This window comes from Aegilops tauschii, unplaced genomic scaffold (assembly GCF_002575655.3).
Source record: "Aegilops tauschii subsp. strangulata cultivar AL8/78 unplaced genomic scaffold, Aet v6.0 ptg000429l_obj, whole genome shotgun sequence".
NCBI lineage: Eukaryota > Viridiplantae > Streptophyta > Magnoliopsida > Poales > Poaceae > Aegilops > Aegilops tauschii.
Genome location: NW_027332671.1, coordinates 1 through 25,000, shown reverse-complemented (window position 1 = coordinate 25,000; position 25,000 = coordinate 1). Strand labels below are relative to the sequence as shown.

General features: G+C 36.6%; 1 long non-coding RNA gene and 1 other non-coding gene across 3 annotated transcripts; one reads left to right on the top strand and one right to left on the bottom strand.

Moving 5' to 3' along the window:
* Positions 1 to 1,986: 1,986 nt before the first annotated feature.
* On the bottom strand, positions 1,987 to 24,968 carry LOC141030479 (uncharacterized). Of its 2 annotated transcripts, XR_012192593.1 has the most exons (3): positions 6,885 to 18,757; positions 3,416 to 5,841; positions 1,987 to 2,751 (listed from the first exon to the last, which is right to left on the bottom strand). It is a non-coding gene; the product is annotated as an uncharacterized lncRNA (long non-coding RNA). The 2 variants fall into 2 exon arrangements; XR_012192592.1 differs by lacking the exon at positions 1,987 to 2,751 and having other exon boundaries at positions 4,244 to 5,841; positions 6,885 to 24,968.
* On the top strand, positions 20,893 to 20,967 carry TRNAW-CCA (transfer RNA tryptophan (anticodon CCA)). The gene has a single exon. It is a non-coding gene; the product is annotated as a tRNA-Trp (tRNA).
* Positions 24,969 to 25,000: the final 32 nt, after the last annotated feature.

The following is a 25,000-nucleotide window of genomic DNA, read 5'->3' as shown; positions in this document are numbered from 1 at the left end:
GAAGACTAGTAGAGTCTCGTCTTTTGTCATTCTTTGCTCCTTTTTCACTCAATGATTCCTTCGAATTTGCCGACCAAAAATTCTATATGTCTATTCTATCTATGATATTTCTATATATATAGAATATGATATCTAATATGACATCCGATTTGTCAAAGGGATTGGATTGGTGACTTACCCATTCAGTGACTTTGGCACTGGACGTTCCAAAAACGGGTACTATCGGATCGGGTGAATTAGAGAATAGACAGAGGTCCGTTGGCATTTCAGCCTTTCTTCTCCTTTCAGGGCCTATCCGAAAGAGAATCCAGTACCTCTTGGTCCTGAATATCAGAATAGGACGAACGAACCGGCCTCCGCGGATATCTTTGCTTCGGAACAAAACCCTGCAATCAAATAGATTGTCCCAAGGGCGCCATATTCTAGGAGCCCAAGTTATGCTATTGAAAATTCGTTCCTCTAGCAGTTCCGGTTTGAGCATTCCGTTCCCTTTTTCAAACTCCACTTCTTTTCATATAGCAATCCCTGATCAAAGAGAGAACAATATCCATTTCAAAACATTTCTAACAGATTCCTTAGTTCGGACCGACGAAGTAATGTCACTCGACTATTATCAACCTGACTGCAATCTTTTTCTGTCGGTAAGGATTGCACCAGAGCACCTTCTACTTCTAATAGGCCATGAACTATAGATAGAGAAGAATCATTCTGAGCGAGTACATAAGAAGCGATCCACTTTTTTCATCGGTTCCAGGGGAAGACCAAAGATCTTGCGCGGCAGGTCCGCCAGAAAAACTCAAAAGAGAAAGAAGTCTCGTTAATCTCTTCATGCTCGTTCCAAGTTCGAAGTACCTTTTGGCCAAAGAAAAACCGCTTCCTGACACGATTGCCTCTTTATCTTTATATAGATAGATTCTATGGGGTTATTACTTAGTAAGTCTATTTTGTACAAGAGCCCCTCCTATCTGATAGAAAAGGGTCCCATGATCCCGAGCCGATCTTACCTTGGCTCGCAAACCCCAAGTTTGTCTATGAAGAGCTAATCTAATTGTATTTTTTTCTAGAATGGATTTCTTATGTGGAATACTAATGGATAGGGCTTCGTTGCTAAGTGCTACAAGATCTAGTGCACTGGAACTCGTGGTTATGGACCCGAATCCTTTAGTATGGAACATTGTCTTTTCCAAGTAAAAACCCCTAGTATATGAAAGAATGAAAAGGTGCTTTCGTTCTTGTGGAATAAGAAGCCCTCGTACCTTAATGAAAGGAAAATCGTAATTTTTCGTTAGGTATTTGACCAAATAGGATCGTCCAGTTCCTACAGAACCTATCACTAAAATACCCGATAGGGCTAAGCGGAACGAAAAGGGTTTTCCATGAGATGGTAAATGAAAACGATTAGTCCCACACGAGGTTTGGGAATAAGTGATTGTCTGATAATGAGCAAGGAATATACGTCTTTCTGCTAAAGAGGATCTATTAAACTCATAATTCATTAGATCCTTGTTATCAATGCCAACTAGGTATCATAAGTAAATGGATCCCGGTTGTTCAATCCTTTGATAACCAAGGTCATTCTTTGCTAAAGAGAAATGATCACTATGAGTCAGACTCAATAGAATTGGGATCCATTCCAAATAGCGAGAATTAGGATTCTTGATCCCTCTCAATCTCTCTTTCAATTCGAGGATCCAGAGAGGTGTTTTCATAGTCATCTCCGAATATTTGCCATCTCGGAATATTTTCGATTTCATTTTTCTATGATATGTCTTTCTATATGAAAATTGGTTATTTACGATGTACGATGATCCCTGTTAAGCATCCATGGCTGAATGGTTAAAGCGCCCAACTCATAATTGGTAAATTTGCGGGTTCAATTCCTGCTGGATGCACACGAACGGGAACATTCCATAAGTCTATTGGAACTGGCTCTCTATCCATGGAATCTCATCCATCATCCATACATAACGAATTGGTATGGTATATTCATACCATAACATAAGAACAATAAGAACTCGAATTCTTATCGATACTGGAACTCAGAGCATAGGAGGGAAAGTCGATTTATGGATGGAATCAAATACGCAGTATTTACAGAAAAAAGTCTTCGTTTATTGGGAAAGAATCAATATACTTTTAATGTCGAATCGGGATTCACTAAGACAGAAATAAAGCATTGGGTCGAACTCTTCTTTGGTGTTAAGGTGGTAGCTGTGAATAGCCATCGACTACCTGGAAAAGGTAGAAGAATAGGACCTATTCTGGGCCATACAATGCATTACAGACGTATGATCATTACCCTTCAACCGGGTTATTCTATTCCACTTCTAGATAGAGAAAAAAACTAAAGGAGAATACTTAATAATACGGCGAAACATTTATACAAAACACCTATCCCGAGCACACGCAAGGGAACCGTAGACAGGCAAGTGAAATCCAATCCACGAAATAATTTGATCCATGGACGGCACCGTTGTGGTAAAGGTCGTAATTCCAGAGGAATCATTACCGCAAGGCATAGAGGGGGAGGTCATAAGCGCCTATACCGTAAAATAGATTTTCGACGGAATCAAAAAGACATATCTGGTAGAATCGTAACCATAGAATACGACCCTAATCGAAATGCATACATTTGTCTCATACACTATGGGGATGGTGAGAAGAGATATATTTTACATCCCAGAGGGGCTATAATTGGAGATACTATTGTTTCTGGTACAAAAGTTCCTATATCAATGGGAAATGCCCTACCTTTGAGTGCGGTTTGAACTATTGATTTACGTAATTGGAAGTAACCAATTAGGTTTACGACGAAACCTAGAAATCGATCACTGATCCAATTTGACTACCTCTACGGGATAGACCTCAACAGAAAACTGTTGAGTAACGGCAGCAAGTGATTGAGTTCAGTAGTTCCTCATAGAAAATTATTGGCTCTAGAGATATGGTAATATGGAGAAGACAAAATTGTTTGAAGCACGCACAGAACCGGAAGCGCCCCTTGTTTCAAAGAGAGGAGGACGGGTTATTCACATTTAATTTGATGGTCAGAGGCAAATTGAAAGCTAAGCAGTGGTAATTAAGACCCCCGGGGGAAAATAGGGATGTCTCCTACGTTACCCATAATATGTGGAAGTATCGACGTAATTTCATAGAGTCATTCGATCTGAATGCTACATGAAGAACATAAGCCAGATGACGGAACGCAGAGACCTAGGATGTAGAAGATCATAACATGAGCGATTCGGCAGATTTGGATTCCTTTCCTATATATCCACTCATGTGGTACTTCATCATATGATTCATATAAGATCCATCTGTCTAGAGATCGTCATATACATCTAGAAAGCCGTATGCTTTGGAAGAAGCTTGTACAGTTTGGGAAGGGGTTTTTTGAGAGAAAAGAAGAATCTACTTCAACCGATATGCCCTTAGGCACGGCCATGCATAACATAGAAATCACACGTGGAAGGGGTGGGCAATTAGCTAGAGCAGCAGGTGCTGTAGCGAAACTCATTGCAAAAGAGGGTAAATCGGCCACTTTAAGATTACCATCTGGGGAGGTCCGTTTAGTATCCCAAAACTGCTTAGCAACAGTCGGACAAGTGGGTAATGTTGGGGTGAACCAAAAAAGTTTGGGTAGAGCCGGATCTAAGTGTTGGCTAGGTAAACGCCCCGTAGTAAGAGGGGTAGTTATGAACCCTGTGGACCACCCCCATGGGGGCGGTGAAGGGAAAGCTCCCATTGGTAGAAAAAAACCCACAACCCCTTGGGGTTATCCTGCGCTTGGAAGAAGAACTAGGAAAAGGAAAAAATATAGCGATAGTTTTATTCTTCGTCGCCGTAAGTAAATACGTAACTAGGAATATGGAAAATTGCATTTTTGGAATTTGCAATAATGCGATGGGCGAACGACGGGAATTGAACCCGCGCATGGTGGATTCACAATCCACTGCCTTGATCCACTTGGCTACATCCGCCCCTTATCCAGCTAAAGGATTTTTTGCTTTTTTCCATTGATCATTATTCTATTTATTCTGACCTCCGTACTTCGATCGAGATATTGGACATAGAATGCCACTCTTTAAAAAGGAAAAAAGGAGTAATCAGCTGTGACACGAAAAAAAACGAATCCTTTTGTAGCTCATCATTTATTGGCAAAGATAGAAAAGGTCAATATGAAGGAGGAGAAAGAAACAATAGTAACGTGGTCCCGGGCATCTAGCATTCTACCCACAATGGTTGGCCATACAATCGCGATTCATAATGGAAAGGAACATATACCTATTTACATAACAAATCCTATGGTAGGTCGCAAATTGGGGGAATTCGTGCCTACTCGGCATTTCACGAGTTATGAAAATGCAAGAAAGGATACTAAATCTCGTCGTTAACTGAATTCTGAATAGAAAGATTAAGAAGAAAAAAAGATTCAAAATAAAGTAAAGGTAGGCGGGGAATAACCTTATTTATGACAAGTTTCAAACTAGTAAAGTATATCCCTAGGATAAAGAAGAAGAAAAGTGGGCTAAGGAAACTCGCAAGGAAAGTTCCAACCGATCGTCTACTTAAGTTCGAGAGAGTTTTCAAAGCACAAAAACGTATCCCTATGTCTGTTTTCAAAGCACAAAGAGTTCTTGACGAGATTCGCTGGCGTTACTACGAGGAAACTGTTATGATACTGAACCTCATGCCCTATCGAGCATCTTATCCCATCTTAAAGTTGGTTTATTCGGCAGCCGCAAATGCTACTCATTATAGGGATTTCGACAAAGCGAATTTATTTATTACTAAAGCCGAAGTCAGTAGGAGTACTATTATGAAGAAATTCAGACCTCGAGCTCGAGGACGTAGTTTCCCCATAAAAAAAAGCATGTGTCATATAACAATTGTACTAAATATAGTAAAGAAATCTAAATAACCTTTAGATCCATCTAAGATTTCGATTCCCAGTAAAAAAAAATATAGAATAGAAAAATATGGGACAAAAAATAAATCCACTCGGTTTCAGACTTGGTACAACCCAAAAACACCATTCCTTTTGGTTCGCACAACCAAAAAATTATTCTGAAGGTCTACAGGAAGATAAAAAAATAAGGATTGTATCAAGAACTATATACAAAAGAATAGGAAAAAGGGCTCGAATAGAAAAATAGAATCAGACTCAAGTTCCGAAGTAATTACACATAATAGAAAAATGGACTCAGGTTCAAGTTCCGAAGTAATTACACATATAGAAATCCAAAAAGAAATCGATACGATCCACGTCATAATCCATATTGGATTCCCAAATTTATTAAAGAAAAAAGGAGCAATCGAAGAATTAGAGAAAGATCTACAAAAGGAAATTAACTCTGTAAACAGAGATTTAATATTTCTATCGAAAAAGTGAAAGAACCTTATAGACAGCCTAACATTCTTGCAGAATATATAGCTTTCCAATTAAAAAATAGAGTTTCATTCCGAAAGGCAATGAAAAAAGCCATTGAATTAACTAAAAAAGCAGATATAAGGGGAGTAAAAGTAAAAATTGCGGGTCGTCTCGGAGGAAAAGAAATTGCACGCGCCGAATCTATTAAAAAGGGTAGACTTCCCCTCCAAACAATTCGCGCTAAAATTGATTATTGCTGCTATCCAATTCGGACTATCTATGGAGTATTAGGTGTAAAAATTTGGATATTCGTAGACGAAGAATAAGTAATCTTGTCTTCGGATTCTGTCCATTGATAGAATAAAAAATGACAAGAGACTTTTTTCCTGAAATCCCTGCAAAAGAAGAAATTATACCTCTTTCTATAAGATTTAATGAAAATTGATAAATCATTTAATATAATTGCTATGCTTAGTGTGTGACTCGTTATTTTTTTCTTTTTTTTAAGAAAAAAACTTAGTAATTATAGAAAATTAACTAATAACCAACCTATTGCTTCGTATTGTCGAGATCCTAACTAAGAAACAGTCACTATATGAATAAATACCTCTATCATAAATGAGTAGATGTGTCATATAGTTGTAGCAACTGCAATTTTTTCTCTAAAAAAGAAAAGGGATTCTAGGTTGTGAAGCAAAACTAAAGGGATGTGGATAAAGGGAGGGATGATAGAAAGAAGGAAGAGGAAATAAATAAGATATAGGATTCCACTATGTATGGTCTATGAATTACATCATAAAAGGCAATGTGATAAAGCATCAATATAATAAAAATAATAGAGAATTAAAAATTGTAACTTGAAACAAGAACTACAAATTTAAAGCAATAATAAAGAGCCGCCCGGGTTAATAAAACTGAGAAAATTAACTCGGAAAGAAATTTTTTGGAAGCTCCGTTGCGGGATTCAGACCTAACCATTCAAGGAGAAGCAGTGGGAACGACAGAACCTATGATTCCATAGGATTTTATTGAAAAGAATCCTAACACTTCATTGGGTGGGATGGCGGAACAAACCAAAAAAATTGTCTTATTTGGTAAGTTTATAAATTAACAAATAAGACAGGAAAGAGTAAATATTCGCCCGCGAAATTCTTATTGAATTAGAATACTTTACCGCGATTCAATAAGAGTAAAAATAAGGATTTTTTTAAGAAGGATTACATTATCTATAAATATAGAATTTAGATAAATATACACACACATCTGGATATATTCTAGATCTTCTTTTTTGACTATATATTATATTTTTCTGTTTTAACAAATTCAATATAAAAAAAACCGAACTTTTTCTATTATCTATTAATGTGTATCTATCCGTACCGTAATATTTTTGAATATTATGAATTAGAGAAATTTACATGCTTTCTCATTCCATTCGCGAGGAGCTGGATGAGAAGAAACTCTCATGTCCAGTTTTGCAGTAGAGATGGAACTAAGAAAGAGAACCATCGACTATAACCCCAAAAGAACCAGATTTCGCAAACAACATAGAGGAAGAATGAAAGGAAAATCCTGCCGAGGCAATCGTATTTGTTTTGGTAGATATGCTCTTCAAGCACTTGAACCCGCTTGGATCACGGCGAGACAGATAGAAGCAGGACGAAGAGCAATAACACGATATGCACGTCGTGGTGGAAAAATATGGGTACGTATATTTCCCGACAAACCGGTTACACTAAGACCCACGGAAACACGTATGGGCTCGGGAAAGGGGTCCCCCGAATATTGGGTATCCGTTGTTAAACCTGGTCGTATACTTTATGAAATGGGGGGAGTATCTGAAACTGTAGCTAGAGCAGCTATCTCCATAGCTGCCAGTAAAATGCCCATACGAAGTCAATTTATTCGATTAGAGATATAGAACCCTAAAAGGGGTATGGAAGATAAAAAAAAATGCCCGGTTTTTCTTTCTGGAAAGACAATATTTCTTTCATCCTTTTGCATTGAAATAACAAATTGAAATCAAAATAAAAAATAATATGATTCAACCTCAGACCCTTTTAAATGTAGCAGATAATAGTGGAGCTCGAAAATTGATGTGTATTCGAGTCATAGGAGCTGCTGGTAATCAGCGATATGCTCGTATTGGTGATGTTATTGTTGCTGTAATCAAAGACGCATTGCCCCAAATGCCTCTAGAAAGATCCGAAGTAATTCGAGCTGTAATTGTACGTACATGTAAAGAGTTCAAATGCGAAGACGGTATAATAATCCGCTATGATGACAATGCTGCGGTTATAATTGATCAAAAAGGCAATCCAAAAGGAACTCGAGTTTTTGGCGCGATTGCCGAGGAATTGAGAGAATTGAATTTTACCAAAATAGTTTCATTAGCTCCTGAAGTATTATAAATACTAGTAGGCGAAATTGAGACCAAAGAATTAATTTAGTAGATTGTGTTTTACGTATATGTTTTAAAATCCAAAATGAAAAAAAAAAAGAAAACATGTTGATTATAGAAAAATTAGGAGGAACCTAGAATTAGAGTCTTATGGGCAAGGACACTATTGCTGATTTACTAACCTCTATAAGAAATGCGGACATGAATAAAAAAGGAACAGTTCGAGTAGTATCTACAAATATTACCGAAAACATTGTTAAAATACTTCTACGAGAGGGTTTTATTGAAAGTGTTCGGAAACATCAGGAACGTAACAGATATTTCTTGGTTTCAACTTTGCGACATCAAAAGAGAAAGACTAGAAAAGGAATATATAGAACAAGAACCTTTTTAAAGCGTATCAGCCGACCCGGCTTACGAATTTATACCAACTATCAAGGAATTCCTAAAGTTTTGGGTGGAATGGGAATTGCTATTCTTTCTACTTCTCGAGGAATAATGACAGATCGAGAAGCTCGACTAAACAGAATTGGGGGAGAAGTCTTATGTTATATATGGTAATCGCCCCGCCTATAGTGCTTGAATTCTATCTCGCCCTTCCTATTTTTAAAATAAAAATAGAAAAATAGGAGAAAAAAAATATGACAGAAAAAAAAAATAGGAGAGAAAAAAAAAACCCGAGAGAAGCAAAAGTAACTTTCGAAGGTTTAGTTACGGAAGCCCTACCCAATGGAATGTTCCGCGTTCGGCTAGAGAATGACACCATCATCCTAGGCTATATTTCAGGAAAGATACGGTCTAGTTCTATACGAATACTGATGGGGGATAGGGTCAAAATTGAAGTAAGTCGTTATGATTCAAGCAAGGGACGTATAATTTATAGACTTCCCCATAAGGATTCGAAGCGTATCGAAGACTCGAAGGATAGCGAAGATTTGAAGGATAGCGAAGATTTGAAGGATACCAAAGATTCAAAGGATTAGGTTTTTCTTTTTTTTCTAGGGTAATAAATTCTAAGTTCTAAAATTCAAGCGAAGAGACTTATTTTTTCCAAAAGATTAGATTCATAGTTTAAAAAAGGATACGGAAATATGAAAATAAGAGCTTCCGTTCGTAAAATTTGTACAAAATGTCGACTGATTCGTAGGCGTGGACGAATTAGAGTCATTTGCTCTAATCCGAAGCATAAACAAAGACAGGGGTAATCTTTCGAAAAAGAACTTTACTTTCTAAAAAGTAAAAAAAAGTACCCGCGGAAATGTTCCAATTCCAAATAAAATAATTTCATTTAAAATAATTAAAGTAAAGGGTTTATTTTACCCTGAAACGGATATCTTTGTATCTTTTTTTCTTTTTTTTATTTCTAACTCATATTTATGAGATAATAAAATATGGCAAAAGCTATACCAAAAATTGGTTCACGTAAGAAAGTGCGTATTGGTTTACGTAGGAATGCACGTTTTAGTTTACGGAAGAGTGCACGTAGAATAACAAAAGGGGTTATTCATGTTCAAGCTAGTTTCAACAATACCATTATAACTGTTACAGACCCACAAGGTCGGGTGGTTTTTTGGTCCTCGGCCGGTACTTGTGGATTCAAAAGCTCAAGAAAAGCATCACCCTATGCTGGTCAAAGAACAGCAGTAGATGCTATTCGTACAGTAGGTTTGCAACGAGCAGAAGTTATGGTAAAGGGCGCTGGTAGTGGAAGAGATGCCGCATTACGAGCCATTGCTAAAAGTGGTGTGCGATTAAGTTGTATACGCGATGTAACACCTATGCCGCATAATGGATGTCGACCGCCTAAAAAAAGACGTCTGTAAAAGAATTAACCCGCTTTCAACTTTCATTTCAAGAGAAATAAACGATTCAATGATAAAATAATAATACTAGTCTATTATGGTTCGAGAGGAGGTAGCAGGATCCACTCAAACACTACAGTGGAAGTGTGTTGAATCAAGAGTAGATAGTAAGCGCCTTTATTATGGTCGTTTCATTCTGTCCCCGCTTAGAAAAGGTCAAGCGGACACCGTCGGTATTGCCTTGCGAAGAGCTTTACTTGGAGAAATAGAAGGAACATGTATCACACGTGCAAAATTTGGGAGCGTGCCGCACGAGTATTCTACAATAGCAGGTATTGAAGAATCCGTACAAGAAATTTTACTAAATTTGAAAGAAATTGTATTGAGAAGTAATCTCTATGGAGTTAGAGACGCATCCATTTGCGTCAAAGGTCCTAGATACATAACTGCTCAAGATATCATCTTACCGCCTTCCGTAGAAATCGTTGATACGGCACAACCTATAGCTAACTTGACAGAGCCCATTGATTTCTGTATTGATTTACAGATCAAGAGAGATCGTGGATATCAGACAGAACTCAGAAAGAACTATCAAGATGGAAGTTATCCTATAGATGCTGTATCCATGCCTGTTCGAAATGTGAATTATAGTATTTTTTCTTGTGGGAATGGAAATGAAAAACACGAGATACTTTTTCTAGAAATATGGACTAATGGAAGTTTAACCCCTAAGGAAGCACTTTATGAGGCTTCTCGTAATTTGATTGATTTATTTCTTCCTTTTCTACACGCGGAGGAAGAGGGCGCTAGTTTCGAAGAAAATAAAAACAGGTTTACTCCACCCCTTTTTACTTTTCAAAAAAGATTAACTAATCTAAAGAAAAACAAAAAAGGAATTCCATTGAATTCTATTTTTATTGATCAATTAGAATTGACTTCTAGAACGTATAATTGTCTAAAAAGGGCCAATATACATACACTATTGGACCTTTTGAGTAAGACTGAAGAAGATCTTCTGAGAATTGACAGTTTTCGTATGGAAGATAGAAAACATATATGGGACACTCTAGAGAAGCATCTCCCAATTGATTTACTTAAGAATAAACTCTCGTTTTAAATCCATTGCAATTTTTTTTCTTCTTCTTTTTCGAGTTAGAATAAAAAGAAAACAATTTAGCATCTTTGGTACAATCTATATTTTCGCGAAATGGATCATAATAAAATGGATTTTAGGTATCTAGGGAAGATTCACTTGGAAGTAACTATTTCCTAGATACCTATGGTACTTCACGGTTGAATGAATCAAAAAATATCTAAAAAAGACCTAAAGTTAATGATTTATCAATGGGTAATGTTGCTCCAATACCTAACCAAAGAGCTACTACAGTACCGATTAAAAAAACGGTCGTAGCTACTGGGCGGCGAAATGGATTTTGGAATTTATTGACATTCTCTAGAAAAGGTACTGTCAATAAGCCTGTTGGCACAGAAACCATTAAAAGAACGCCCAATAACTTATTGGGTACCGTACGGAGTATTTGAAACACGGGAAAGAAGTACCACTCGGGTAATATTTCCAGAGGAGTTGCAAACGGATCTGCCGGTTCACCAATCATTGATGGCTCGAGAACCGCTAAACCTACATTACATGCAATAGTACCTAGAATTACTACTGGAAAAATATATAAAAGATCGTTGGGCCATGCGGGTTCCCCGTAATAATTATGTCCCATCCCTTTAGCTAATTTAGCTCTTAATACAGGATCATTTAAGTCTGGTTTCTTTGTTATTGGGATAGGTGAACTCTTTAGGATCCATCCCCCAAAGGAACCGGACATGAGAATTTATCATCATCCGGCTCGAGCAAGAGTGAAAGAAATAAGACCGCGGAAGATCCTTAATAGAATTAAGGTTTATAATGACTCAATGACTCTAGGCAAGAAAAGCTTTATCAGATTCTCTTTTCCGAAGTTGCACCTACAACTACTCATTGAAAATAATCCTATTCTTATGGGTAAATGCTCAATATCCAAGTGGGCTTACAAATTTGATCATGATCAATTGCTTTGTGGATTGTCTCATGTCTCTTGATTAGTTGGTATTTATCCCCTCAATATCGCAAGTTTCTTACCTCCAAACAAAATATTTACTTGTTACTAATAAAAAATCAAAAAGTTTAGCCTACATTCTTCCTTAGATCCCTTCTTTTACTCCGATAGTATTGCGGATCACAATCGATGCAAAGAAAATGAATGCATTTCCATACTATAATAAAAAGGTAAGTGTAATAAATAGAGAACTGGATCATGTCACATGACTTATTCCATTTCTACTCTATGGGATCTTACGGAGCCTGTTCATGGATGACATGGTTGCGGTATGATCATAGAAGATATTCTCCTCAAGTGAACCAGCCTATCCTTCCTAGGTAGGGGACTTACATGTTGATTGGATGCGGAGACACCTTTGGTTGTGAATTCTAATGTGGCAGATCCAATTCTTTATCTGCATGGCCAAATCAATAATTCAAGTCACACACTCCCATAATCCGCCTTTTTTCTTTCGTAAAATTAACTTCAACTATTTGTATTGTATAAAAATACTTTGGAGTTGAAGAGAAGTATCCAAATGACATGTGTTATTTTACAATAACCCATGCTTGTAGCAATGAAATACCAAAACCTACCCGATATGATATATGATAATTATAATTCTCTATGATATGCCTTCCCTATAAAGGACCCGAAATACCTTGCTTACGTATCATTGGAAAGTGCATTAACATAAATACGGCAGTAAGCAGAGGCAGTACAAAGGTATGTAAACTATAAAAACGAGTCAAAGTGGATTGGCCCACACTAGCACTTCCGCGTAATAACTCCACTAAAGGCGATCCTATTACCGGAATGGCGTCAGGTACACCTGTCACAATTTTGACTGCCCAATAGCCAATTTGATCCCAAGGCAAAGAATAACCAGTTACACCAAATGATGCAGTCAAAACAGCCAAAACCACACCTGTGACCCAAGTTAATTCACGGGGTTTTTTAAATCCCCCTGTGAGATACACACGAAATACATGCAGGATCATCATTAAAACCATCATACTTGCTGACCATCGATGAACTGATCGGATTAACCAACCAAAGTTGGCCTCGGTCATTATGTATTGAACCGAGGAAAAAGCCTCTGTAACGGTTGGTCGGTAGTAAAAAGTCATAGCAAAACCGGTAGCGACTTGTACTAGAAAACAAGTAAGTGTAATTCCCCCTAAACAATAAAATATGTTGACATGGGGAGGAACATATTTACTAGTTATATCATCTGCAATTGCCTGAATCTCAAGACGTTCCTCAAACCAATCATATACTTTATTGAGATAGGTAACTAACCCGAGTCCCCCTCTAAGAGCCGTATATGAAAATTTCATCTCGTACGGCTCAAGCAGAAACACAAAAATTTTCAACGAATATTAGAAAAAAGGTTCAAAACTTCATCAGCCACTGAATTGGGTCGATTTGCCTTGAAGATATCAAATAAGAAAAATCCGGAATATCTTCTTTGTGATGATAATGCCAAAAAATCTCAAGTTGGCGCGTCTTTCTTTCTTCCTTTCCCTTATGTTGGTCATTAGAGGCTTCTTGACTTTTCTCTTCCCTATAAAGGATTTGTTTTTTTATGCGTAATATAGAAATTATCTTGTTGAGATCCTATGAATCAGTTCAATTAAAACCTTAGATTCATACTAGAGCCACGATGATTTAGTCTCAAGCTAAACAAAAGGCAAGGGTTCTTCGAATAAGAACCGCTTGATAATCATTTATTGAATCAGTGTAATGACTCGACAAAATCGAGAGAAAAAAAGTTGTCTTTTGGGCAAACAAAATTGGAAGGAAGAAAATTTCTTTTTTATTTTTATTTAAGAACTACTTGAATTTTTCAGTCTGGTTGCGAGGTCTTAATAGTGAGTATGAATCATAGTTCCATTTTTTTTTGATCCACTCTATCTATTTCGTGTTCCAGATACTAGAATAAATAATATCTGACGAATTAGAATCATCTTGATAGAGATAACAGGCCCTTTCTATGTATTATCAATAGGATCAATTCTAACAAGTCACACACTCATATTCCAGAGATACCGAAACAAAAAAATTCCGCGGTCGAACTACCATAATATCTAGAAATGTAGATCTTAAACTAGAAAGGCTTTTTTGGATGGAAAAACTCTGACTTCCTAGTTTTAGTTAGTAGAAACCTAATTGGTTAAAATTCCGTCCAGTAAAACGGAAGAATTATAAATTTCTAAAATGATAGATAGGAATATAGCGAATAAAGCCATTGCGATCCCCATAAAAGGAGTAGTCCCCCAACCCGGGGCGACTTTCCCATATTCCGAATTCAAGGGTTTCAGTAAACTACCTGCACCAGTTCGTTTTGGCCTAGGTTTAGAACTATCTTCAACGGTTTGTGTAGCCATAAATTCTATTTAATCATTGGTGTTGACTTTGTATACTATTCCGTTGTAGTTGTAAATACACGATCTTTTCGTAGATCCATTGTAATCTTGAAATTCTATAAAAATGGAAACAGCAACTTTAGTCGCCATCTCCATATCTGGTTTACTTGTAAGCTTTACTGGGTATGCCTTATATACCGCGTTTGGGCAACCCTCTCAACAATTAAGAGATCCATTCGAAGAACACGGAGACTAATTTAAGTAAGAAGTCTCCCAGATAGGGGGACTTCTTACTTAAATGAAATTATTTTATTCTTTTAGTTGGAGTTGGTGGAACCTTAGGTGGTTCTCGGAAGAAGATAGCGAAAAAAATTATCCCTAAAGTCGAAACTAAAAGGAACGTATAAACCAATGCTTCCATAGATTCGATCCTGGTTTATTTACAATTATAACTTCCACACCTATTCATTTGTCATTTGGGAGAATTTCCCATATAAAGAAAGAAAAAGAGTCAAAGAAAGGATGGGAGATGTTTCCCATGTCAAATCAAAAAAGAGAGGTGAAAGATACTATAACAATGTGTATCAGACTGCCTGTTTCCTTGTAGTTGGATCTCCCACTTTTTGGAATGTTCCAAATTCCACTTGAGCATCCAAATCTGGATCAATACCAGCAAAAACATCTCGGAACAATGTTCTAGCGCCATGCCAAATGTGTCCGAAAAAGAAGAGCAAAGCAAAGGTAGCATGACCAAAAGTGAACCAACCCCTTGGACTGCTGCGAAAAACACCATCAGATTTCAAAGTAGCCCGGTCTAATTCAAAAATTTCCCCTAATTGAGAACGCCTCGCATATTTTTTTACAGTAGCAGGATCAGAATAACTTACTCCATTAAGTTCGCCACCATAGAACTCCACCGTTACACCTACTTGTTCAACACTATATTTGGATTCTGCTCTTCTAAAAGGAACGTCTGCTCTAACAATTCCCTCCTCATCTACCAAAACAACCGGAAATGTTTCAAAAAAAGTAGGCATACGGCGTACAAAAAGCTCACGTCCTTCTTTATCTCTAAAGACGGGATGTCCTAACCATCCAACAGCTATTCCATCCCCATTGTCCATTGAGCCTGCTCTGAATAATCCCCCTTTTGCCGGATTATTACCAATATAATCATAAAAGGCTAATTTTTCGGGAATTTTAGACCAAGCTTCTGATAAACTAAGATTTTCGGCTAAACCATTGCTAACTCTTCGATATATTTCTTGCTGAAAGTATCCCTGATCCCACTGATAACGAGTAGGCCCAAATAATTCGATTGGGGTCGTTGCTGACCCATACCACATAGTTCCAGCAACTACGAAAGCTGCACAAAAAAAACAGCAGCGATACTACTGGAAAGTACAGTTTCAATATTGCCCATACGTAATCCTTTATATAGACGTTGAGGCGGACGGACACTAAGATGGAATAAGCCCGCTAATATACCCAATGTACCCGCAGCAATATGATGAGAAGCTATTCCCCCCGGAACAAAAGGATCAAAACCTTCTGCACCCCACGCTGGATTTACAGCTTGTACTTTTCCAGTTAGTCCATAAGGATCGGATACCCATATCCCAGGACCATACAAACCCGTTACATGAAATGCCCCAAAGCCAAAGCAAGCCACCCCTGCAAGAAATAAATGAATTCCAAAGATCTTGGGCAAATCCAAAGAGGGTTTTCCCGTCCGCTCATCAGAGAATATTTCTAGGTCCCAATATACCCAATGCCAGATCGCTGCCAAGAAACACAAGCCAGAAAACACAATATGCGTACCTGCCACACCTTCATAACTCCAAATACCCGGATTTGTTACAGTTCCTCCTGAAATACTCCAACCACCCCACGAATCCGTTATTCCTAAACGAGTCATGAAGGGAATTACGAACATACCTTGTCTCCACATTGGATCCAGAACAGGATCAGAGGGATCAAAAACTGCTAATTCGTATAAAGCCATTGAGCCAGCCCAACCAGAAACTAGAGCTGTGTGCATTATATGCACCGCAAGCAATCGACCCGGATCATTCAATACGACAGTATGAACACGATACCAAGGCAAACCCATGGAAATACCCCTTTAGCAAAGAAAAATAGACACGATGTCGCTTTATTTTATCGCATTGAAAAAGACTATCCATATCCTATGTACCTAACCCTTCTAGGGGATTCTGTGTCAGAAAGCGCGAATATTTATTTCATTCCATTAAAAATAAGAAGCCAATTCTGTTCATAAGAAGAAAGAGAAGCAGATCTATTCTATACTCGATAAGTGCCAATATGCAATGGGTAACTTGGCCAATTTGGAAAAAACGAAGAATAGATCGCTACCCCTCTTTGTTTAGCATTCGAATCACCCATTCCTTTTTCTTTATTCAATCTGTCTTACATTCCTTATATGTATAACCTTTCAATCTACGTATTAATAGAATCTATAGTATTCATATAGAATAAGAATAAAATTAAGACAATAAACTGCGGATTCTTTCTTTCTGTTCCATTCTTACGTTTCCATATTAAAGTGTGGTTTTCTTACTTAAATTTAATAATATTAATCTAATATGCCCATTGGTGTTCCAAAAGTACCTTACCGGATTCCTGGAGATGAAGAAGCGACTTGGGTTGACTTATACAATGTTATGTATCGAGAAAGGACACTTTTTTTAGGTCAAGAGATTCGTTGCGAGATCACGAATCATATTACAGGTCTCATGGTATATCTGAGTATAGAAGATGGAATTAGTGATATTTTTTTGTTTATAAACTCCCCAGGCGGGTGGCTAATCTCAGGAATGGCTATTTTTGATACGATGCAAACGGTGACACCAGATATATATACAATATGCCTCGGAATAGCCGCCTCCATGGCGTCCTTCATTCTGCTTGGAGGAGAACCCACCAAGCGTATAGCATTCCCTCACGCGAGGATTATGCTTCACCAACCTGCTAGTGCTTATTATCGGGCAAGGACACCAGAATTTTTACTAGAAGTAGAAGAGTTACACAAAGTTCGCGAAATGATCACAAGGGTTTATGCAGTAAGAACAGGCAAGCCTTTTTGGGTTGTATCCGAAGACATGGAAAGGGATGTTTTTATGTCAGCAGACGAAGCCAAAGCTTATGGACTTGTCGATATTGTAGGGGATGAAATGATTGACAAGCACTGCGATACTGATCCAGTGTGGTTTCCAGAAATGTTTAAGGATTGGTAGTGTCCGGATTTCTTGTAAAGTTATTTCACAGCTAAATTCGTGTTTTCCTCGATTTAATAGAAAATAGAAAGACTTCATGATGAGCAATCATCAGGTTAAGATGGATCTAAACCAATCCATTTTTTTCTATATACATACAACATGCCGACGGTTAAACAACTTATTAGAAACGCAAGACAGCCAATACGAAATGCTCGAAAAACGGCCGCGCTTAAAGGATGCCCTCAGCGTCGAGGAACATGTGCTAGGGTGTATGTGCGACTCGTTCAGATCATGACTTCAAACAAATATAAAAAAAATTGAAGTATCCATGATTAGTACCAATGAATAGGATATAGCTTCTCTATCCTAGATTTCTATGGTATATGGAATTTATGGTTTCCTTTGGTGCAAATCCAATTATCTAAATTGGAAATAAGAAGCAATTCTCCCATTGGTAGCAAATGGTTATCCATTAAGCGGAGGAAATAGTAATAAAAAGAAAAAGGCTTATGCTCCTTTATCTTAAAAGAACGGACTAACAGGGTCAGCTACTTAGCCAACTTTCATAATTAAATACCGTCACTGTATGGATAACTCTTATTGTGAAAAGAGCTATTTACTCTATAATGGATAGGTAGAGCCAAAGAATGTGGACTATACAAGTTCGCAATACCTTTTGATGAAAGAAAGGGCTCCGGTGTATAGAGAGGGCCTCACCGTTTAAAAGGGAACCATAGAAACGATGGAACCCACTATTTTTTTTAGTATTATTAGAATGAATTTGTTATTTCGTATAGAAATAACTGAACGGAGTGGAATAAAAAATCGTGGTTGGGAAGGTTACTATAGCAAAAGCCATTGGAATTAATATTTTATATATCGGAATAATTAGTTTTGTTATTAATGAGAAAAAGGGTGGCTAAAAGAAGAGAAATCATTAGTTATTCATTAAGGTTAATTTGATTCAATGACCAGAGTTCCGCGAGGATATATAGCCCGGAGACGACGAACAAAAATGCGTTCATTTGCCTCAAACTTTAGAGGGGCTCATTTAAGACTTAATCGAATGATTACCCAACAGGTAAAAAGAGCTTTTGTTTCCTCTCATCGAGATAGAGGTAGGCAAAAGAGGGATTTTCGTCGTTTGTGGATCACTCGGATAAACGCAGCAACGCGGGTATATAAAGTATTCGATAGTTATAGTAAATTAATACACAACCTGTACAAGAAGAAATTGATTCTTAATCGTAAAATGCTTGCACAAGTAGCTGTATCAAATCCAAATAATCTTTACACGATTTCCAATAAAATAAAGATCATCAATTAAAGGTATAAATAAAGTAATATACTGGAATAATAAAAGATGAATTCCCGGAGTTCCCTCTCCGGGAAGATACAATAAATTAAGATTAAGTGGTAGGAATCAACGAGCTGGATTACTTTCTTTATAATATATATAGGTCTGGCCCTTTCGAATTCGAATAAAACACAACAATCGGAACTTAAGTTCCGGTTGTTGTTTCTTAAATTTTGGTTGTTGTTTCTTAAGTTTCGATTGGAATTGTACTTTTGCGTTAATTGAGGAATATGTCTATTTTTTCTGGGTCTAGAACCTGTAATTATTGAAATTGACTGGCTTGAAATTGCTTTTCGTTCTCATAGTTACGAAAACGGTAAGAAAGATAAAATACGAGCCTGTTTTATAGCAAGAGTAATTAATCGTTGTTGTTTCAAGGTTAATCTATTTATTCGTCTCGATAATATTTTTCCTTGTTCACTAATAAATCTATTAATTAAACTCATGTTTCTATAATCAATTCGATCTCCCGGGCCAATCCGGGGACGCCTACGAAAAGGTTGTTTAGATTTACGAAAAGGTTGCTTGAATTTTACGAAAAGTTTGCTTGGATTTACGAAAGGGTTGCTTGGATTTATTAAAAGTTTGCTTGGATTTACTAAAGGGTTGCTTAGATTTAAGAAAAGGTTGTTTAGATGTATACATGATTTATTCCTTATTTAAAATTTGAAAATTTGAAATTCACTTCTTTATTTTATAATTTAGGATCCAGAAGAAGTAGTTTTTTCTTTGATCATATCTTATTTGATTCATATTATAGTATATGAATACCCTCTATACATATGAAATAATATCTACCGGAAATCAGATGAGTTGATTTGTATTTTGTATTCTATACTATGTTTTCTTTATATATTAAATATGAAGTTCTTACTCTTTCTGTTGTTTGGAAAGATCGAACACACGATGTTCCTATTTCTTTATTTCGTGATGAGTCGTATGCTTGCGACAATAACGACAAAATTTTTTGAATTCTAATTGTCCGGGTGTATTGTGGCGATTCTTTTGAGTACTATATCTAGAAATCCCCGTCGATTCCTCATTGGCACCTTTTCGAACACAACTGATGCATTCCAAAAATAACTCTGATTCTAACATCTTTTCCCTTGGCCATGAACCTCCTTTTCTTTTTGGATTGACTTAACTTAATTCTTCTACTTATTCTTTTATTCTTCTATTTTGAATCCGAAGAAGAAGAATAAAATTCATTAGAATAAATTTTTTTTATTCTTAAATTAAGTAATAAAAAATAGAGAAATAATTAAAGAATACAATCCTTGTCGAATTAGCAAAGATTTTGGTTCGAAATCCTTTCATTTAATTAGCCAGCCCCACCTTTTCTATGCTCTGATTTCTGAGGCCTTATTTAGCTTGGGTACCCCTTTAAATTGAATTTCTATTTTCAAAAATGGGGTTTACAAAATTTTTAATGACTCTGAGGTTCAACCCAATCCATCTTTTCTTTCTTTTTCCTTCCGATACTAAAAAAAGATTGAAAAGGATCAAATTTTGTCATATCACGAAGAAATCTATCCCTCCCATAGCAATAACTAGAATTAAAAAAAAAGGGAATGACAAAGCATCTGGGAATAAACGATTAATTTCTATCAATAAACCTGCTAAAGCACCAAACCATAGAGTACTTAGCACGGGTGCTACAGAGAGATATGTTTTTATATCCCGCATTGAAAATCCTCCTTCCTTGTTGGAATACATATATGATCATAAACTCTTGCCCAAGATTGTTATGCTATATATAAAATGAACCATATCGACGAAATTTTCCTATCCCTAAAAAAGAAAAAGATGACCCCTTCTTCCTATATATTAGCAAGGAAAAGTAATCCTTCTTTTATAGGCGAAATTATATTGGATTTTATATGTATATAATTCCTTAATTATATGAGACCAAAAAGAAGAAAATGACACGAGGGTTCTATATATAGATAGAGAAAGAAAGAAGAAGAAAATAGAAAGAAGAAGAAAATTATGATGTGGAAAAGAAGACAGGAATTGTGTACAATGGCATTGTACAACAATTTAATTTGAAAAGGGATGTAGCGCAGCTTGGTAGCGCGTTTGTTTTGGTACAAAATGTCACAGGTTCAAATCCTGTCATCCCTACCTATTACTTCTTTCTTCTTTATAGGCAGTAGCGACGAGATCAATTAAAGTAAAGTGGGTATAACTTGAATTTGTGGAGACTATACGTACGTGAGATACATTAGGAATAGAAAAAGATTTTCTTTTTGAATGAATGAAAGCGCTCTTAGTTCAGTTCGGTAGAACGCGGGGTCTCCAAAACCCGATGTCGTAGGTTCAAATCCTACAGAGCGTGATTCCATCTATTTTATGTCGAAGCAGAGTAAAATAACTTAACAAAATTGAATTGTAACTCCAATTCAATTTGACCTCCTCTCTGGTCTGGAGGAGGTCAATCAAAAAAAAATGACTCAATCAAAGATCAACTGATCCCCACGCCTGTATTGCAAATACGCAGTCACGAATAATCCCGCTAAAGTAATAGGAATTAGGCCTAAGACGATTCCAAATAGAAAAACTTCAATCATTTCGATTTGTTCGAGGGGATAAAAAAAGAGGTACGATCTATCCCTAAATAGTACTCTAAATTATCCACGAATCTCAATGACAAGAAAAGAATTCCTAATTAGTCTGGAAAAGAGTCGTAGAATGCCAGGAATCCCAAAGAAAGATTTTTCTTTTCTGAATTATAATTATTCAGTCAATTCAAATAAGGCGTATCTTGTTCAAGCCAATAAATAGAGCTGGGGTTATAGTTAAAGCAGCCAGTAGAAAACCAAAATAACTAGTTAAAGTAAGCATGAAAGAGTTAAATTCCATTTATTTTTTTTTACTACACTACATATGTTGGTAAAGCATTTACCTAAGTTATGGAAAATTCAGAATTCATCAGTTATTTTAGATAATACTAAAAAACAAGGTAGAGTAAGATACAGAAGTGTAAAAGAAAGTGGATTCATCAGATGATACATGAGTCCCTAATTCCGAATCAAGAGATTTGTTGTGGAATTTGTCAATTGAGTAAAGTAATAATATTAAGAACTAGATCATCTAACCCCATTGAATTTCATTTTTTCATTCAATTTTCAGGGAAATTTTTGAATAAGAGATAAATAAACAATTGAATTTGAAAAAAAAACTTCTTTCTATTTTGGATAATTTCTTTTTCAATAGGACCCTCGTTTTGGAGTGAACGATCGAATATTCCCCTATTCCTTCTTATTTTAACTGATTGTATTCCATATGGAATAAGAGGAGAACAAAAGCATTCCACGACCTGCCAAGGGGCTGTTAAAAAAAAAAAGAAAGCTCTTCCTTGAATTTACTTTATTTTTATTCCTTTTTCGAACTCCAACCAAAGTAGATTCGAAGACGAGTCACTTCAATTATCCTTTTAAGTTCTATTCTATCTTCTGTCTTTCCCTATTTCATCTCGTAAAGTTCCGCGCTCGCAGTTTGGTCAAGAAAGTTAGACCTAATCCAACAAACAATACAAGGATGAATTACGAATTATGAAAGGATAGATTTCACATATACTTGTCCTTGTATTGTGTCAGTATGAGAATATCCTTCCTAAATTATTTATCCAAACCTATTGATCATTAACTTAGATTTTCCCAAGATTTTGGCTGCTATTCCGAATTACTCTATATATTCCGAAGCCAATGAAAAGTAAGTAGAACCTACAAAAATGGGGTTTTCTATTGATGCCTTGAATAACATATAGCTTACCTATAGACAAAAAAAATAAAAAAGTAATTATGTTTCGGAACCAGGCAAAACCAGATTGCTGTGCCATAGGAAGGATAGCTATACTAATTCGGTATACTCAAAATACACCTTTGGTACAAAATTGACAATCTCACAAGGATGAAATATCAGTAATTTTCTATTTACTGGTCGATCCCATCTTTTACGGAATCAATTCCTTTTTTGAATGTACAAAAATTTTGGGAGTTCAGCATGTCTGGAAGCACGGGAGAACGTTCTTTTGCTGATATTATTACCAGTATTCGATACTGGGTTATTCATAGCATTACTATACCTTCCCTATTCATTGCGGGTTGGTTATTTGTCAGTACGGGTTTAGCTTATGACGTGTTTGGAAGTCCTAGGCCAAACGAGTATTTCACGGAAAGCCGACAAGGAATTCCGTTAATAACCGACCGTTTTGATTCTTTAGAACAACTCGATGAATTTAGTAGATCCTTTTAGGAGGCCCTCAATGACCATAGATCGAACCTATCCTATTTTTACAGTGCGATGGCTGGCTATTCACGGACTAGCTGTACCTACTGTTTTTTTCTTGGGATCAATATCAGCAATGCAGTTCATCCAACGATAAAACAAATTCCAACTATAGAACTATGACACAATCAAACCCGAATGAACAAAATGTTGAATTGAATCGTACCAGTCTATACTGGGGTTTATTACTCATTTTTGTACTTGCTGTTTTATTTTCCAATTACTTCTTCAATTGAGAGAAAGAAAGAGACTAATAAGAATTCTCTTATCCCATTTGGAAGGATACCATCCTTATAACTACCCATGACTGTTTTTGTCTCTAGCATGACCAATTGATAAAATGTGGAGGAAAGTAGGGGAAATGGCCGATACTACTGGAAGAATTCCTCTTTGGCTGATAGGTACTGTAGCTGGTATTGCTGTGATTGGTTTAGTAGGTGTTTTCTTTTATGGTTCATATTCTGGATTGGGTTCATCTCTATAGTAATCGGAGGGACCAGATTGTAAACATGAAAAAGTAGGAGCTTAGCGGGTCCTTACCCCCCTTTATCTGATTAGAGCGGAAAGGACCCGCGGAATTTTTACTCTTATAACGCGAATTGAATCTATTCGATTCACTCTTATGAAGCAACAAGAAAAAGAGATCACTCGAGGATCCAATATCTTATTCCACGAAGGAAGTATCCTGAAAATCCTTGATTTAGTTTCGAGTAATAAACTAATAAAACCTTAATCAAAACTATTCAACTAGCCTAAAAATAAAAAAAAACCTTCAATGGAAGAGTTTACTTTTTTTTTGCAAAATTTCTGTAAATTTGAAGTTGAACTTAATTAAACAAGCCAAGCAATTTGCTCACAATCACAAGAAATTTTTCCCCCGCCATATTTTCTTCCCCTCTGTTTGTCCACTACCTCGGCTAAACCTAAGCAAAAGAAAAAGAGGTCCAAGAGACAGACCCGAATAAAGAAGAAATAGTAATCTTTGACGAATTAGGAAGAAAAAGGATTCTTATTTTGATACAAGAAGAATCGGCACAAGAAAAAGCCTTTTTCTTGTGCCGAATAGACGATTAAGAAGACCTGCAATCCCTCCGAAAAGGAAGAAATTTTAATTTTATTGTTCTCGCCTTTGCCTTGGATTCTCTTCTTTTGCATGGGATATAAATAAGGAATTCCAGACATCTCATAAACAAAAAGCAGTCTAAACAAAAAAAGGATTTCCAAAATAGATCATAGATAATTCTAGCAATTGCCAATAAATCGAGGCTTTTTACCAACTTGATGGTAAGAAATCCCGGGACCTAGAAATTCATTTCGTACAATTGAACCTTTTCAAACTGTTTCTTTTTGAGAACCAAAAAAACTTGTGCCAAAATAACGGATGCGAAGAAGAACAAAAGGCCTTGGACACGTAATGGATCCTGAAGCACGATTTCTGCGTCCCCCTGACCAAAACCTCCCACATTAGGATTGCTTGTTAATGGTTGATCAAGCTTGATGGATTCCCCCTCTGAAACAAGAAGTTCTGGTCCGGGAGGTATAATATCAATCACTTGGCGTCCATCTGATGCATCAACTATGGATATTTCATACCCCCCCTTTTCTTTACGTAGTATTTTTCTTACTATACCTGTTGACGTAGCTTTATAGACTGTATTGTTACTCTTGCTACCATCAGGATAGATCTGTCCTCTTCCTCGGTTTTCCCCCTACATATATGGGATATTTTAAGAAATGAGCATCTTTCTTCGTAGCAGGATCAGGGGAAAGAATGGGAAAGACAATTTCACTATATTTCTTACCGGGAACAGGGCCTATCACAAGAATGTTTTTTTTATCGGGACGATAACTCTGAAAAGCAAGATTTCCTATCTTTTCTTTTAACTCAGGGGAAATACGATCGGGCGGCGCTAATTCGAATCCCTCGGGCAAAATAAGAACAGCACCTACATTCAACCCTCCCTTTTTTCCATTTAGCAAGAACTTGTTTCAATTGCATATCATAAGGAATTCGAAGAACTGCTTCAAATACAGTATCGGGAAGCACAGCTTGGGAACTTCAATATCGACGGGCTTGCTAG